General features: G+C 43.1%; 1 protein-coding gene across 1 annotated transcript in view; it reads right to left on the reverse strand.

Annotated features, from left to right (window-relative positions):
• Nucleotides 1-18,501, reverse strand: part of LOC135242329 (muscarinic acetylcholine receptor M4-like) — a 40,457-nt gene that overhangs the window by 10,522 nt on the left and 11,434 nt on the right. The window lies entirely within an intron of this gene.

Here is an 18,501-nt window from a genome sequence, read left to right on the forward strand (position 1 = left end):
AAAGATCTGAGGTGTTCTGCTAATTGTGTGTGTGGTTGTGTGAATTGTGTGTAGTGTTTTGACAAAATGAGCTGTTTTCAAAATCGTGATTAGTTTTTCTCCAATGTATACACACAGAAAATGGAACTATGCACACAATTCTGAAAACTTGGAGCTCATGTATCAACAACAAGACTCCAGACTTCTAAACTCTAAGCACAATTCCATTGTTTTCACTCAAATAGCAATTCTAAACCATGTTTGCAAAACTCTAAGCACAAATCTCATCATTTAGCACACTTTGTTCACTTGGAAAACACTGGCCTTCAAAATGCCACACCCTAATTACCAATTGGTCTCACTTCTCACCTGTTCAAACTCAATTGGCAAAACACTGAAATCATATGTCAGAGCATAAAAGAGGCCTCAGGTGACCTCTACTGTGTTGGGGAAAAAATGGAGTAGCATGGACAGCAGAGAGGAAGAGGAAGAGTGAGAGCAAGAAGAAGATAAAGAAGAGGAGGAGGAGGAAGGGGAAGGCGAGGGCCTCAATAAGACCTATTCATATGAGGCCTGTGTGAATCATTTTGATGGAAAAAGTCCGTTTTGAGAAGAGAGAACATGGTTTTGAATGCATTAATGCATTTTGCAAGAGATTTGTGTAGTTTTGGCAAAAGGTTAACTGTTGCTGTGCTTTGTGTGTAGAGTTTTGAGAAATTGAGCTATAGTTTCAGAAAACGTGTTTAAACAATTGAGAAAAACTGTGAAAAAGGAGAAAAAGGAAACAATTTCTACACAATTTTATACATTTGAATATGTAACATGGCCTCATGAAGCCAAAACATATATAAACAGTATTTTGATGGTAGTGTTTTAAATTTATCACACCAGTGTTTAATTGATGCTCTGTAAGAGATATTCATATGAAATCGTTTTGGTGGAAAGAATCAGTTTTGAGAAGAGAGAACATGGTTTTGAGTGCAGTGTTTCATTTTGCAATAGATTTGCGGAGTTTTGCAAAAATGGTTAACTCTTTCCGTGTTTAGAGTTTTCAGAAATTGAGGAAACGTGTTTAAACAATTGGGAAAAACTGTAAGCAATCATAAAAAACTATTTTGGAAGGCTGCCCTCTGCTGGTGAAAAGCTGCACTGTGACTGAAACAAATCTGGCCTGAATTGGGACTCCGTGTGAGAGATGAAGGTGCTTCTGTTTGCGCTCAGCTTTTGAGCAGCTGAATGATCCCCAAGCAGCTGCTCCAGCTCCCCCAGATCTCTGCGCCCTCTGTCCTAAACACAAAACTGGAAAGAGTTAACCATTTTTGCAAAACTCCGCAAATCTATTGCAAAATGAAACACTGCACTCAAAACCATGTCCTGGTTCAAGCGATGGTCCTGTCCCGCCTGGACTACTGCAACTCACTACTGCCAGCATCTGCCATCAGACCCCTGCAGCTCATCCAGAATGCTGCAGCACGTCTGGTCTACAACCTCCCCAGACATTCCCATGTCACCCCCCTGCTCACTGACCTCCACTGGCTGCCTGTTATGGCTCGCATCAAATTTAAGACCTTGGTGCTTGCATACCAGGCAGCTAAGGGGTCAGCACCAGGGTACATCCAGAGGATCATCAGACCCTACACACCAGCCAGACCTCTCCGTTCTGCCACCTCTGGACGCTTGGCACCTCCCCCTCTTCGCGTCTGTACTTCCCGCTCCCGTCTGCTGTCTGTCCTGGCCCCTCGCTGGTGGAATGACCTCCCCGTGGCGGTCAGAACAGCAGAGAATCTTACCACCTTCAAACGCAGACTGAAGACTCATCTCTTCAGGCTGCACCTCTCCCCACCCCTCCCTAGCCTATAGTTTAGCTCACTGTACCTAGTTAGGATAATATGATTATGTTAGTGTATCTGGCAGGATTGTTTTTGTCTGATTAGGTGTGATTAGATGTGATTCCAGTGCTAGTTTGTACTTGGTAGGATTCTTGCTTGCTGAACAGCTTACTCTACAGGGTTGGAGTCCTGATCGATGTGGTCACTTCTGGCACTACGATCCTTACTTCACTCTAGTGTTTCTTTTGCACCTCTACATCGTGAACCAATGCACTTGTTGTACGTCGCTCTGGATAAGAGCGTCTGCTAAATGCCTGTAATGTAATGTAATGTAATGTCCTGGTGTCTGTGGACACTGCCAGCAAAATTCAAGTAAAATGCAAATAAGATCTTCAGGCACTCCACACATCAGTATACATCCCCCTGTCCCCCCGCCCCCCGCCCCCCCACCCCCCAAAGGCTCAGAAGCTGTTTCTCTTTTCTATGGAAATGCATCTTTTTAGTTAAAAATACATCTGAAGACATGTCTGTTCCAAACTGTATTTTATTTTTAAGGGCAGGCGGGGCTGCAGCATTTTGAAACTGCAGCTCTCTCGATTGTTGCTGCTTCCACCTCTCCGCACAGCACCCTGGGTAACTCCCTCCTTCCGTGGGCATGGCCCGGGGGCAGGATCGCCTCTGTGCCCTTCAGAGAAAGCTGATTGGAGCAGGATGTCCTTCACCGAGACAGACACGCTCTGATCTGGGTGAGCAGGGCATGCAGTAAGGGGAAGATCCATTAAGAACAAATACCAAGCGCAACATGTGCTGCTTATTGTTCAACAACTGCGCCGAATCAATGACCAAAAGTGCTAAAGTACTGCTGCAGCCCCACTGCTATGCCCAGACAGTTAGCTAGCGCAGTTCAGAAGTACAATGATATGGCACATGGTAGCTGGCCCTCAAATCAACCTTCATAAGATATGAATTTATGAAGTATTAAATTTCATCTTCTGTGTTGCATTTGTGGGTTGAGGCTGCTACTCATCTCAGCTGTCTGAGGACAACTGAATATTTTATTATTATTATTATTATTATTATTATTGTTTTTTATATAGCACTTTTCACGCTTAACATTCAAAACAGAACATAACAACAATGAAAAAAATAATAAACGTAATTAGTATTAAAATATTAAATAAATAAGCCTGTTGCAATCACATAACTTCTTTAAGATAACATTGATGGCATAAGTTAAGAACAGGAACTAAAAGCAAGTTTTAAAAATGGGCTTTTAAAGGGACTTAAAGGGAAATAACGCTCAGCAGAATACTCACTAGCTCTGGTGTTCTCGGCTATGCCCGCACATACATCGCCTTTTGTTTTTAAATTGCTCTTGGGTTAAAAAAGAAGGCCTTTATTCGATGAGTGTAGAATTTGGCATGTAAGCAAGAGATTTACTTGGAGCTTGGCCACACAATGCTTTAAAGGTTATTAATACATTCTTAAATCTAGTCTATCTGGTAGCCAGTGCAACGATTGGGGTTATAATTGTCCTCTTTATTAACCAGAACAAATGTCAGGTGCCATTTTGTACCAGTTGCAGGGGAGATAATGCATGGCCATTTAGACATGAATAGACAGCACTGCAATAGTACAGTCTGGATGATATTAATATGTGAATTACTTTCTCTATATCTGCAAATGATAATACAAATATAATTTCTGAAATGTTTCTTAAATTATAGTTACATGACTGGGATCCATCCATTTGATCCCAACTGCTTAGTCCATGTCAGGGTTGTGGTGGCAACAGGGTAAGCAGAGCAGCCCAGATGTCTCTCTCCCCAACGACTTCCGCTAACTCATCCCGGTGGATCCCCAGGCGATCCATTACATTACATTACATTGCAGGCATTTAGCAGACGCTCTTATCCAGAGCGACTTACACAACTTTTTACAAAGCATTTTTACATTGTATCCATTTATACAGCTGGATATATGCTGAAGCAATGCAGGTTAAGTACCTTGCTCAAGGGTACAACGGCAGTGTCCTTACCCGGGAATCGAACCTGAGACCTTTCGGTTACAAGTCTAGTTCCTTACCCACTGTGCTACACTCCGCCCACTCCGCCTGATCCCAGGCCAGCCTTTGGATATAAACCCTCCAGCGTGTCCTAGGACTACCCCTGGGACTCCTCTCCGGTGGCCATGCCCGGAACACCTCCAAAGGGAGGCGCCCAGGAGGCATCCTTATCAAATGCCCGAACCACCTCAACTGACTCTTTCAACTTTCAATGCGGAGGAACAGCGGCTCTACTTTAAGGTCCTCCCAAACAGCTGAGCTTCCCATCCTATCAAAGAGCGTAAGACTCGCCACCCTACTTCCTGGATAGTGGCCTTGTCGGGGTGGAGCAGCTCGAGAGGTTTCATGATCCCCTGAGCTATGTCGTCAATAGGGTCTCCCAAGGGGAACAGGTCTGGGGTGAGGACCATGATGATCCAAATCGACCCCTACTGAACGGCCAATAATTACAGCTCAGTTTGCCCTGCCTGGAACAGGACTACTGGGACCTATCCCTGGAGCCAGGCTGGGGGATGGTGTCCACAGCCTTATCAGAATTTAGCTGACAGAAAGTCTGGCACGTCCCATATTTGATATCCATGAGACAATTATGGAGAGTGGATATTTTACTTCAATCACCCAGTTTTGCTGATAAATACGACTACATATCATCTGCATAGCAACCAAAGGAGATACAGTATCATGCTTACGAATTTTGCCAAGGTGCAGCATTGAATATAAAATTGGTCCAGAAATAGATCCCTGGAGGACTCCACAAGTAATACGAGTAACAGAGGAACACATTAACTAATTGCCAAGGAAATTGTCTATAGGAATTGAACCAGCAGTGTCTTCAACGCCAACCCCAGTTCTTAATCTTTCCAATAAAATCACTCAATCAATGATGTAAAAACATGCGGTAGGGTGTAAAAGAATCAGAATATAAAATCTATTGGAATCAGCATTTATTTGCAAGTCATTTTCTGATTTTCTGAACAAGGGCAGTTTCCATGCTGTGGTCAGAGCGGAACTCTGAATGAAATTTTTGCTCAGAATATTAAGTAGCTGTTTAAAACAAGAGAACTATTTCCTCAAGAACCTTAGCCAGAAAAAGAAGCTTGGAGTTGCTATATATGCAGCTTTGAAATAAATTGGAACAGTTCCAGTGGCAAGTGAGCTATTCATGATTGTAAGAATATAATTGGACACAATTATAAATGCTTCTTTTAGAAATCTAGTAGGAATGACACCCAGAGAACAGGTTGATGATTTCACTCAATAGTGTCAAATCAGCTCCTTGGTAGTTATCAAATAAAATATTGTAAGTTTTATTGTATTCTGAGGCACTGTACCATTTAAATCAAGGATTGAGACCGAAATCTAAATCTGAAATTGTCACACCTGACAATACATGAATCAAAATATACATTAGACAAATGATTAATTATACAATCATTAGAGCTAAACGAATCTCTGGAATTATTCTTATTTTCAGGTATAATAACAGAAATAACTGGCTATGGTCATCTTTCCAGCTACACTGTATTTCAGCACAAGGTCTTTCATATTACTAAAGTCTATGTGTCAAAGTCTGTGATCATGGTAGATGATCTCTAAATCCATTCCACCTTTCTGCACTCCCTCTTGATTTCCCTGATACCCTCATTAATCCAAAGTGTACTACAGTTTAACTCATCAATACAATGTGTACTACAGTTTAACTCATCAATACAATGTGTACTACAGTTTAACTCATTAATCCAATGTGTACTACAGTTTAACTCATTAATCCAATGTGTACTACAGTTTAACTCATCGATCCAATGTGTACTACAGTTTAGAGTGTGTTGAAAGCAAAAGCCTGTGGCTGTATGGGGCTCAATTGACAACGACAGAATGCAGTAAACCTGTCCCTGGGGCCAGGCGTGATATAGACATCACTGAGAGACCTGCCCCTGGGGCCAGGCATGATATAGACCTCACTGAGAGACCTGTCCCTGGAGCCAGGCGTGATGCAGGCCTCACTGAGAGACCTGTCCCTGGAGCCAGGCGTGATGCAGGCCTCACTGAGAGAAAGTGATTTTTAATGGGAATGGGTAACAAATCAAAGCTTATGCTGAGACGATCAGAGACTGCAAGATCCTTTATTCACTAAACCCCTCTGAGCAGATGTTCGGTATTTTTGGACCCACACCCTATTTTTGGATAGTCTGGGATGATCGTGAATAATAAAGACCAGACTATGTTTCTGATTGCATCAGAACTGCGTTTGATACCCCTGTGCTGCATGCTCAGAAACAGCTCCAACAGGAATAAATTGGGGCAATTTTCTGAGCCTTCAAAAATAATAAGTTCTTTTTTTTTTAATGGGAAGCTATGAATCCAAAGAATGAGACATCACCATGACAGACCTGAATACAATTTGTATTACTGTTGTAGGTCAGACAATCCTCCACCTTGTCCACTTTGTTTAGGCTTGTTATAAAAATTGTAGGGTAGGTTTCACTCATTTCTCTCTGTGTTCATCCTGTTTAATCCAAGTTTCTGTTAACATCATAAAATCAATTAATGAGAAACAATGAAATCATTGACTGTAAATGTTTTGTCAGAGATGGAGCATTTAACAAACCTATGCTGACCAAGATGAAAGTGCAAACAGAAGGAGGTCAAATAGGCTTCAATGAAATACATACAAGGCTATTGTAATGAACTTAAGATAAAGGGCTCTATTTTCCAGATCAGCGTTGCAACGCGCATGGGCGCATACAGTGGTGCTCCGCGCATGGGCGCATACAGTGGTGCTCCGCGCATGGGCGCATACAGTGGTGCTCCGCGCATGGGCGCATACAGTGGTGCTCCGCGCATGGGTGCAAACAGTGGTGCTCCGCGCATGGGCGCATACAGTGGTGCTCCGCGCATGGGTGCAAACAGTGGTGCAACGCGCATGGGTGCAAACATTGGTGCACTGTGCAGGGGCTCAGACAGTGTTGCATTGCGCATGGGAGCAGACAGCGATGCAGTACAGATGTGCGCAGACAGTGTTGGTTAAGCACATGGGCGCAGAAAGTGATGCACAGCACATGGACGCAATTTCCAGAATCTTTTTTGTTTAAGAGACAGTCATCTTGGTGTATGTAAACTTTTGACCTACTGGAATTCTGATATCATGAATTAAAGCTGAAATAAATCTGTCTCTAATCGATTGTTTTAAAATGACCTCTGATGTGAATAAAGTAGATTGACTGGCAAAAAAAAAATGTATGTAACATGAAATGTGCAGAATTGAGAAAAACTGAGTTTGAATATCTTTAGTCTAGGTGTATGTAAACTTTTGGCCTTAATTGTATGTTTTGTAGTTGTTTTCAATCATAGCCAATCTAACTACCTCTGAATTGGCGCACATATATTAGAAGAAACTTTTCCCAAGATGAAACTGATGGTCTCTCAAATTGATTATGAATAAAAATGATGAGTGGTTGCTTTTGGTTCAGTCAGATGCCATGTCAATCACAGAGCTTGAGCCGTCAGGAAGGGTGTAGCTGTCAGGTTCACGTTACCCAGCATGCAATGTGAGTCCTTTTCATCATGTGACAGTATAGAGGACAGGCCAAGACTAATTGCAGTGAACTAAAAACATATGGGAAAGAATGTCACGGTTGTGCTGCCTCCCCGTAGTTTTGTCCTGTCTCGCGTCCCTTAGTTTGGTCTGCCTGCATTTCATGTCTGGTTATTGCTAATTGTTGTGGTAATGGGATAATTGTGTTATCACATTCCACACATGTCTGCTCGTTGTCTTGTTATTTTCCGCACCTGCCTACTCATTTTCTATGATTGTCTCCAAGTGTATAAAAGTCTTGTTCCTCTGTCACTCAGTACTGGATCCTACTGTTTTTTGTTTTTTTTGCCTTTGTTGTGTGTGTGTGTGTGTGTGTGTGTGTGTGTGTGTGTGTGTGTGTGTGTGTGTGTGTGTGTGTGTGTGTGTGTGTGTGTGTGTGTGTGTGTGTGTGTGTGTGTGTGTGTGTGTGTGTGTGTGGGGGTGTGGGTGGGTGTGTGTTCCTTGTGCTTTGTGTACTTTCAAGGATTTCAAGTTTCCTGCTTGGTCTCTTGTTTCCCGGTGTTTTTAGTGTTTTCGAGGATTTTGAGTTCCCCTGCTTGTTTTCCTGTTTCTAGTTTTTTTTTTTTCTAGTGCTTGAGTTCCTTGTTGTGTTTTTGTTGTGAAACCTACCTTTTGAGCCTCTATTGTTTTTACTCTGCGCTGGGGTCCTACCACAACAAACCCCAACAAAGAAAGCATTAACAAACTTGCATTCCTCAGTTCTTCTAAAATTCTTTAAAATTGATTCAAGAAACTGACACAGTGGTCAGGGAGTTTGATACTAGTGTCTGGGTAAGAAGTGGGGTTGAAATTCAAATCAAAATGTCTTTTGGGAAACATGTTCTGTTTCTATAATAAAAATGCATAATACCAGTGAATTATAAAGTCATCTTTTATTTATTGATCCATGGCATCCTTATGTACTATGCAAATATAGGTTTCGTTTTGCAATCAGACTCTGAGAAGCATCTTCACTGTTTGCATTACTCACGTATCGATTATTCCAATGTCTTGCCTGCCAGAATTTCAAAATCTGCCTTGACTGCAAAATGCCACAGAAAACAGCAATTTTACATAGAGACTAAATGAACCTAAAGAAATCAAGCACATCACTCATTCTGGGTAATTTACTTTAGCTCCCAGTAGAGTTTGTTGCATTTCAACATTCTATGCATATGGACTGGCCACTAGCCTTGCCAGTCCATTTGCATCAGAAATATTTAAACATCACAGGCAGATAGTAGCCACTGGCCAGGCTACTGGGGGAGACACAACTGATCATTCTATGAATCTCAAGTTCTCTGAATATAATTTAATACATACACTGATCAACTAAGACATGGCAGTGAAGCACTTGGCAAACGGACAAATTGGGGGACTTGACTAAGGTTTTTTAATGTATAACAAAGTGCATTATAAAAGATTCAGGTTGGTTTTCTTCAGGAAAATAGAGGGTGCATTGGTGGAAATCCCGCATAGTTTGCAATGTGGCATTATGGGTAGAAAACTGTGTTTGTAATTCAGACGTTCTGCTTCCAGGTGGAACACTACTGATGTAAACTTTAGCAAGGTACTCTACCTGAATTACTTCTGTGGATACGTTCTACATGGACTGAATGGTCTCTTGTACTCATGTAGTATTGTGCTCTAGATGGGCTGAATGGCCTGTTCTCCTCATTATGTATTCTAATGTTCTTATGTTCTAGATGTGCTGAATGACCTGTTCTCCTCATTATGTATTCATATGTTCTTATGTTCTAGATGGGCTGAATGGCCTCTTCTCCTCATTATGTATTCTTATGTATACTTCAACTACTTTTTCAACTGAAACGGTGCTGCATTTAAAGTCCAGTCGCAGATGGTTTGTACTATCGCTGTTTGTAGCTGGACAATTGTAGGCCATACATAAGGTGTGGCAACAGTTCTGAAATATGGCTCTCACTTTTGCTGCAGGCCGGCGCATGGCCACTAGGCAGCAGCAAACTATTCCTCGCTCCCCGAGAGAGTTTGACTCCCCCTCGTGTGCCACTCTGCCCATGTTCTGTCGGGCTGTTCACTCTCCTTTAGCGATTAACCAAAACCAGCAGATCACGATTCTCCAGAACCAAAGTTGGAGACCCCCGGTTTGGAAGGAATGTCGCATTCCAGACGTGAAATTCCAAACTAACAAGGCAACTATGAAATTATGCAAATCGCAACAAACTAAATTGTTGTTCACCTCCATGAACTAAAGCTTATGCTTCAAATGGTAGCCTAACTGTAGGTTATGTTAACATTAGGATACACTGGTCGCTTAACTGTAGGTTATGTTAACATTAGGATACACTGGTCGCTTAACTGTAGGTTATGTTAACATTAGGATACACTGGTCGCTTAACTGTAGGTTATGTTAACATTAGGATACACTGGTCGCTTAACTTTAGGTTATGTTAACATTAGGATACACTGGTCGCTTAACTGTAGGTTATGTTAACATTAGGATACACTGGTCGCTTAACTGTAGGTTATGTTAACATTAGGATACAGTGGTCGCTTAACTGTAGGTTATGTTAACATTAGGATACACTGGTCGCTTAAATGTAGGTTATGTTAACATTAGGATACAGTGGTCGCTTAACTGTAGGTTATGTTAACATTAGGATACACTGGTCGCTTAAAGGTAGGTTATGTTAACATTAGGATACAGTGGTTGCTTAACTGTAGGTTATGTTAACATTAGGAAACACTGGTCGCTTAACTGTAGGTTATGTTAACATTAGGATACAGTGGTCACTTAACTGTAGGTTATGTTAACATTAGGTAACACTGGATAATGGTATTTAATTATACATTTAGTGGCTAGTAGCTGGAATAATAATCCGCACATTCAGATTCAGTAATTATTAAAGTTCACTTGTCCAACTTTTAAAACTAAATAGTTGGTTGATTGTGGAGGTATTTTTTAGCAAAAGTCACAGATATGTAAATGGTTCCACAAATCTGTAAATGGGGTTTCACAAATAGCTAAACGGTTTCATAAACATGTAAAATAGATTCACAAATCTGTAAATGGGGTTTCACAAATATGTAAATGGTTTCATAAATATGTAGAATAGATTCACAAATCTGTAAAATGTAATTATGTAACATGTAGAATGCAGAAGCGAAACTTGAGGACTGGACTTAGGCCCTCTGTGCCACCAAAAGACACCACCCCCTACTCCCCCCTCTAAAAATAATATGAATCACACATAGTTGTGTGTTGTGCTATCTAATTCAATACACACAGACGCATCTACGGACATAATGAAATACAACATTTAAACAAGCAGCATCTCACAGTATCATACAGTCCTGCAAGGCGAGCTGCACACACAGGACTAGCTTCTGTTGCTCATGAATTATTACACGACAGACCCGGTTCAGTTTTACCTTGACCTACCCACACTGCCCAGATCAGCTTATTACGACACCCAAATGAACACTCCTACAGTGTAGGCTACAGGTTTCCATGATGAAGCAGGGATAGTCTCCATAAATGTAACAGTTCATAAATGTAACAGTTCATAAATGTAACAGCTCTTAAATGTAAATGTAGCCATTGCAGGTTTTTACATGTGCAGTTCAGCCCTCTACCACCTCCCAAAGGAGTGGAGCAATGTCATGACCTTTGTGGGAAACATGTCCAGAAAAACAGTTTTTGTGCCTAAGGCTTTATATTTATTTACAGTAAATCAAATCACACATCATCTGTCCTTTAAAAGTTGGTATGGTTTTTGCTGTATATTCTAGTGGGAACTGAATGCTAGGTGACCAAAATTCATAAGCCTATGGGAAATTTCTGAAAATTAAAATGCAAAGAGTGCCTAACTTCCTAAATGCCCAAATTGTCAGCTTCTCAAATTGCTGTATAATAAGCTCAGGGAAATGTGTTTAAAAAGGACTCCACATGCCTTTAAGGCAAATGGAAACATCAAATGCAAGCCTACCCACACTGACTACATTTAGAAGCCAATAATTCTCACATGTGAATATTTAGCCAATCTAGATGTTAGGCACCGCGCTGGGCTCACACCAATTACGTCACTTTCACCAAAAATAACACGCATTCTGCCGTACAAGAATTTTCCAGTCCCTCTAAATGAGTATGCCTATATATTTGCTGCAATGGCCAATGCTGGAAGTAAGGTTTCTCCTACATTACAGGCATTTAGCAGATGCTCTTATCCAGAGCGACTTACACAACTTTTTACATAGCATTTTACATTGTATCCATTACATTGTACAGCTGGATATATACTGAAGCAATTTTCAGTTAAGTACCTTGCTCAATGGTGCAACGGCAGTGTCCTACCCGGTAATCGAACCTACGACCTTTCGGTTACAAGCCCAGTTCCTTACCCACTGTGCTACACTCCGTCCTATCGACTCCTAAAGGAAAATAATGTACTATAACCAGTGGTAACCACCCCTGTTCCTGGAGATCGGCCATCTTGTATGTTTTCACTCCAACCCAAACCCAAGTGAACCTCATTCAACAGCTAGAGATCTTTTTGAGCTACTACTTTGTAGAGTCAGGTGTCAAATTAGGGTTGAAATGAGAACCTACATGGCGGTGGATCCCCTGGAACAGGGTTGGCTACCACTGTACTGCACCATCACTGGATCCTAAAAATATTGACGTTGATGCTGAGTGTTCTATAGTAAGCAAGAAAGCAAACAAATTAATTAACCGTCTCGCCTGCTGTCTTTTACTGGAACGGTCTCCATGAGAACATACACTAGAAATGGACTTGGGGTTTTGCAAAATTATATTTGTTAAATAAAAAGATAAAAGAAATAAAATCCACATAGATGTTATCCAGTACACACGTATTATACTAAATTGAGTTCTGTATTGAATACCAGTTACTGTTTTTGTAAAAAAAAAAAAAGAAACCCTTTGGCATCTTTTTTAGACTGCAGTTATAGCAAGTTTTGGACTGATGCAATGAACTATGAACACAAGAAATGCAATTTAATTTTTAATTTAACCTTTGAACATGCATTGTTTGGAGTAAGGAAATATTACCTTTCTAGTAATTAAATACTAATTAAATACCAAATTAGACCGTTCTCCACTGAGAATTCATTATTGATTGTTAAATGTGTTAAAATTGTGACAAAGGTGTTACTTTTTTTTTTTGTTTTAAAGTTATTTACATTTGATTGCTTTTTTCATCCTTACTTGAAGATCCTATTCAATAACCATTTTGAAATATGTACCATAATGTGCCATAAGGATGTAATACATGGAAGTTTCAATAAAGTTGGGGGAAAAAATCTGTTGTCCTTGTCGCGATGAACTGAGTCTTTCAGTTGAGTTGTCCCATTGAACATCAAGGAAACGTATGGAGAAAATCTGTGCTAAACTAATTGTGGTAATTAGCACATTTTGCCAAACTGAGGTTTTGATCAAATGCTATTACCCATATGAAGAAAACAAGTTTAATTTACGCAGCATGATATTATGATGGATGTTATATATTTAACATAATAAATAATATTTACTTTCTAATTTCTTCAAGAATCTTTGACTTTAATTCTTAATTTATATTTTACCAAGGCTGCAGAGTGGTAAGAACTCAAGGGTACTGGACTGACTCCTGAAAAATCTTTTCTGCCGATTCCAGGTAAGCAACAGCAGCCTGTACGGTCGTGCATAGAACTTTAACACTACGCAGACAAAAACGGATGACGATGCCTTTCTCCACGTTATGGCACCTAAAGCACATAGCATGAGACTGGCAGGGCATCTCTTCAGCTGTGAGGGGGAAGGTATCTAGTCTGAACCAATAAGGCTGTTCATATCGCTGTGGCCTTTCTACGTGTACACGTTTAGGACGCGCGCTCTTCTGAAGCCAGTGGGAAGCCAATAATACCCTCCTGGTGTGCCAGCCAGGGGTCCCTCTGTAGGCTCAGGGCACTCGTCTCAAGCAGCTCCCGCCCCTTGGCCTGATTGGCAGCGTGGAAGCCGCCCGATCGCTGTGTGCCCAGCTGCTTGGCAACCGTCGCTTCCAAGCGCCTGTTTTAAAATCCTTCCTGGACCCCCCTGCTGCTTAGACCGATTACTGCCCCCTCAGATTCAGCCCACTGCCCAGCCCTACCCCCATCGCTTTATTACTGCCCCTCAGATTCAGCCCACTGCCCAGCCCTACCCCCATCGCTTTATTACTGCCCTCAGATTCAGCCCACTGCCCAGCCCTACCCCCATCGCTTAATTACTGCCCACTCAGATTCAGCCCACTGCCCAGCCCTACCCCCATCGCTTTATTACTGCCCCCTCAGATTCAGCCCACTGCCCAGCCCTACCCCCATCGCTTTATTACTGCCCCCTCAGATTCAGCCCACTGCCCAGCCCTACCCCCATCGCTTTATTACTGCCCCCTCAGATTCAGCCCACTGCCCAGCCCTACCCCCATCGCTTTATTACTGCCCCCTCAGATTCAGCCCACTGCCCAGCCCTACCCCCATCGCTTTATTACTGCCCCCTCAGATTCAGCCCACTGCCCAGCCCTACCCCATCGCTTTATTACTGCCCCCTCAGATTCAGCCCACTGCCCAGCCCTACCCCCATCGCTTTATTACTGCCCCCTCAGATTCAGCCCACTGCCCAGCCCTACCCCCATCGCTTTATTACTGCCCCCTCAGATTCAGCCCACTGCCCAGCCTCACCCCCATCGCTTTATTACTGCCCCCTCAGATTCAGCCCACTGCCCAGCCCTACCCCCATCGCTTCATTACTGCCCAGCCTCCCCATCTCTTCATTAATGCCCCCATCTCTTTATTACTGCCCCCCCATCTCTTTATTACTGCCCTCCATCTCTTTATTAATGCCCTCCATCTCTTTATTAATGCCCCCATCTCATTATTAATGCCCCATCTCTTTATTAATGCCCCCATCTCATTATTAATGCCCCCTCTTTATTAATGCCCCCCATCTCTTTATTAATGCCCCCATCTCTTTATTAATGCCTCTGACCCTTCAGAACATTTCACAGAAGTAAGCTTTTAAAGTGTTGCATGGTGTTGTTCATAATGAACATAATGAGTTCATAATTAAATATACCAGTGAATGGGGTTTTTATACTGAATTCGAGCTGGATTATTACTTTACAAATTAAAGTGCAATTTAAGTCTTAAAAATAGCATCACTAATTTTTTCAGATTAATATAATTTTGGTTTCAAGAGCTGGAATTGAACTGCTGGCAAAAAAAACAGCATGTTCCACGGTTGCTTTTCCTCATACTCAGTTTAAAAACATGTTTCAAAGTAAAGATGCCTTGTAATAAAACATGATTTAAAAACATGAGGTTTTGCCCAAATGTTTCATGAGCCTAACTCATGGCTGGCACTGCTCAGTCAAGGCCAGCGGAAAGGCCGCTGGTGAGAATGTGAGCGGGTAAGAAGAGCAGGCGAATGACTGCGCTTGTCAATGCTTCAGCAGCCCATCTGACCCGTACAACAGCCCCGTCCCTCCTGACAGCTTTCGGATGGTAACCAACGACGTGACACTTTGCCGCTTGGCAGTTCTGACAGACGGGAGACTGAAAACAGCAGATGGCTCTGATGTCTAAACATATTAATTAATTAGAGAATGGTAGCCGGCGCAACAGTAACCAATAAGACGACAATCGCATTTGCACCCGTGGCTGGTGGCCAGACCTGGAGAATTTCAGTGCCAGGTGCTACAGCAGGGTTTGGAGAATTTCAGTGCCAGGTGCTACAGCAGGGTTTAGTCAGGTGGGTTGGGGTTAGGGTTAGGGTTAGGTGGGTTGCATCCATTCCTGGGTTTGATGCCAGCGTCTGCCCTGCAATTTAAGCTCCGTCTCTTGATAAGCGGATGACTGACAGCTGATGATGTCATGCTTCCACATATGAAACATGGTACTGCAGTCAAATTCACAGCCTCCCAAACTCAGTCCCAGGCCCCCCTGTGTATGCTGGTTTTTTGTTCCCCCACAGTTTCAATACCACAATTTTACCAGGCTGTTAATTTTACATAATCAGGTGCTTTTCATGTTTAGAGGGATTATTTGCCCTCTTAAGACACATTATATCTGTAATAGCAATTCATGCCACAAAGAGTAAAATCCCCATGTTCGTGCTGCGCTTAGTGTGCAGTGTATCAAGAAAATAATAAACTATTTTTGAGTGGTGAAATTAAAGACTGGGGTGAGTCAGTAGGCTCCTAACTGGTGAACGTGTGGACACCTGGCCACTAAAACTAACCACGTGGAAGACAGTGAAGAATTCAAAGACAAAGCAAATGATAATGAGCCAAATCTTCATTGTGTTAGTAAGTTTAAGGAACAAATTATAAAATAAATTAAGCACGTGGTCCGCAATCTAGTTAGGAGCCTACTGATTAACCTACGTCTTCCATTTGATCTAAAAAATGTGTTATCTCTTTTTTTATGTAAGTGTTTTCAAAAAAGTGAAATATGAACAGTGGAAATGTATTCTCCATTCTATGACATTAAGATTGATTGTGATTGTAGTGATTGTAATTGTGCTTGGAACCAAAACCAGCGAAACACAGGGAAACCCCTGGACCAAGTCTGGGAACGAGTGTTCTGATCTGCAGGTGAAGCGCTGTTGGTGGGTGCGTACAAAAAGTGATTTAATTCTGTTTAATTAGCAGATTTAGCCGGGGTGTGAGGCGACAGAAAAAGAGCAGCATGTACAACCTGCCCTCTCTGTACATCACTCAGCACCCCTGCTTTAAAGTGTTGGGTACAACCTGCCCCCCCCCCCCCCATACATCATTCAGCACCCCTGCTTTAAAGTGTTGGGTACAACCTGCCCCCCCCATACATCACTCAGCACCCCTGCTGGGTCCTGGGTACAGTCTCCCTGGGCCATGACCTTAGGTATTGGTGAATACATCTAAAGACAAAGCGTGATTAAAAATGACTGGGCTAAGAGATTGTAAGAATCGTGTATAGAAAATGAAATCGTGTAACAGGATTAGAAATGTCCCAATGTGACCAGGGACCAGTAACCATGGCAACCAACTGGCACACTGATGCAGTTAGTGCCTGATAAATGTGCTATTTGTGGGGTGACTGGGGAACTAAAACACTGTGCAAAACACTGATGGCATCTTGACCTTTGACCCTACGCAACAATGAAGTGTTTTGAACACATTTTTGACATTTATGGCTGCTTAGCTTCAGCAGTTAGCCATGAGAAGAGTACCGGGTGGTATGGCTGCTTAGCTTCAGCAGCTAGCCATAAGAAAAGTACAGGGTGGTTTGGCTGATTAGCTTCAGCAGTTAGCTATGAGAAGGGTACAGGGTGGTATGGCTGATTAGATTCAGCAGTTAGCTATGAGAAGGGTACAGTGTGGTGTAGTTGCTAATAACCTGTATTGATTTTTCTGGTGTTCAAAGGCTTTAAATCCTTAAAATGACTGCTTGATCCGTTATGATCTCTACACTAAACAATCAATGATTCTGAGCAGAACTGAGTGCTCATGAAAGAAAAGCTGGAGAGAGGGATGACACTGGACTAAAATGAAAGACCATCAGTCCTTTTGAATCAAAAGCAAATGGCCGATATCAAAGGACCGTACGTTTGGAGGTATTGGCTTATCTGCTGGAAATACTAACAATAATCTAATGCCAGGCTTGCAAAATAGTTGCACATGTGCAATTCAAATGTTACTACACAGTCAGCGTGATGCCTTGGAGACAGATTCAGGTGTTATTACACAGACAGCGCGATGCCTTTGAGACAGATTCGTTTACCAGACAGCCGATGCTTGAGCAGTTCGGTTATACACGACAGCGCGATGCCTTTGAGACAGATTCAGGTGTTATTACACAGACAGCGCGATGCCTTTGAGACAGATTCAGGTGTTATTACACAGACAGCGCGATGCCTTTGAGACAGATTCAGGTGTTATTACACAGACAGTGCGATGCCTTTGAGACAGATTCAGGTGTTATTACACAGACAGTGCGATGCCTTTGAGACAGATTCAGGTGTTATTACACAGACAGTGCGATTCCTTTGAGATAGATTCAGGTGTTATTACACAGACAGTGCGATTGCTTTGAGACAGATTCAGGTGTTATTACAGTCAGTGCGATGCCTTTGAGACAGATTCAGGTGTTATTACACAGTCAGTGCGATGACTTTGAGACAGATTCAGGTGTTATTACAGTCAGTGTGACGCCTTTGAGACAGATCTCTTCTGAGTGTGTACTTGCTCTCCACGTGCGAGGAGGACTGGGTGCCAGGCTAGGTGCTGGGCTGTGTGCTAGGCTGGGTGCTGGGCTGAGTGCTGGGTTGGGTGCTGAGTGCTGGGCCGGGTGCTGGACTGGGTGCTGGGTTGGGTGCTGAGTGCTGGGCTAGGTGCTGGACTGGGTGCTGGGTTGGGTGCTGGGCTGGGTGCTGGGTTGGGTGTTCAGTTGGGTGCTGGACTGGGTGCTGGACTGGGTGCTGGGTTGGGTGCTGGGCTGTGCTGGATTGGGTGCTGAGTTTGGTGCTGAGTGCTGGGCTGGGTGCTGGGTTGGGTGCTGGGCTGGGTGCTGGGTTGGGTGTTGAGCTGGGTGCTGGACTGGGTGCTGGGCTGGGTGCTGGGTTGGGTGTTGAGTTGGGTGCTGGACTGGGTGCTGGGCTGGGTGCTGGGTTGGGTGCTGGGCTGGGTGCTGGACTGGGTGTTGGGTTGGGTGTTGAGTGCTGGGCTGGGTGCTGGACTGGGTGCTGGGCTGGGTGCTGGGTTGGGTGCTGAGTGTTGGGCTGGGTGCTGGGTTGGGTGCTGGGTGCTGGGCTGGGTGCTGGACTGGGTGCTGGGCTGGGTGTTGGGCTGGGTGCTAGGGCTGGGTGCTGGGCTGAATGCTGGACTGGGTGCTGGGTTGGGTGCTGGGCTGGGTGCTATCACTCTGTTGATCTCTGCGCTTTGGCAAGTTTTGCTGCCACACAGATGCCTGTTCTGGGGCCCAGGCATTAAGAGCCTGGGGGAATCCTTCCCCTTTGATGTTCTGCCAAAATATCCAACTGTGTGTTTCACTCCCATAGGGCCGTT

The sequence above is a fragment of the Anguilla rostrata genome, chromosome 16, assembly GCF_018555375.3.
Source record: "Anguilla rostrata isolate EN2019 chromosome 16, ASM1855537v3, whole genome shotgun sequence".
Lineage (NCBI taxonomy): Eukaryota > Metazoa > Chordata > Actinopteri > Anguilliformes > Anguillidae > Anguilla > Anguilla rostrata.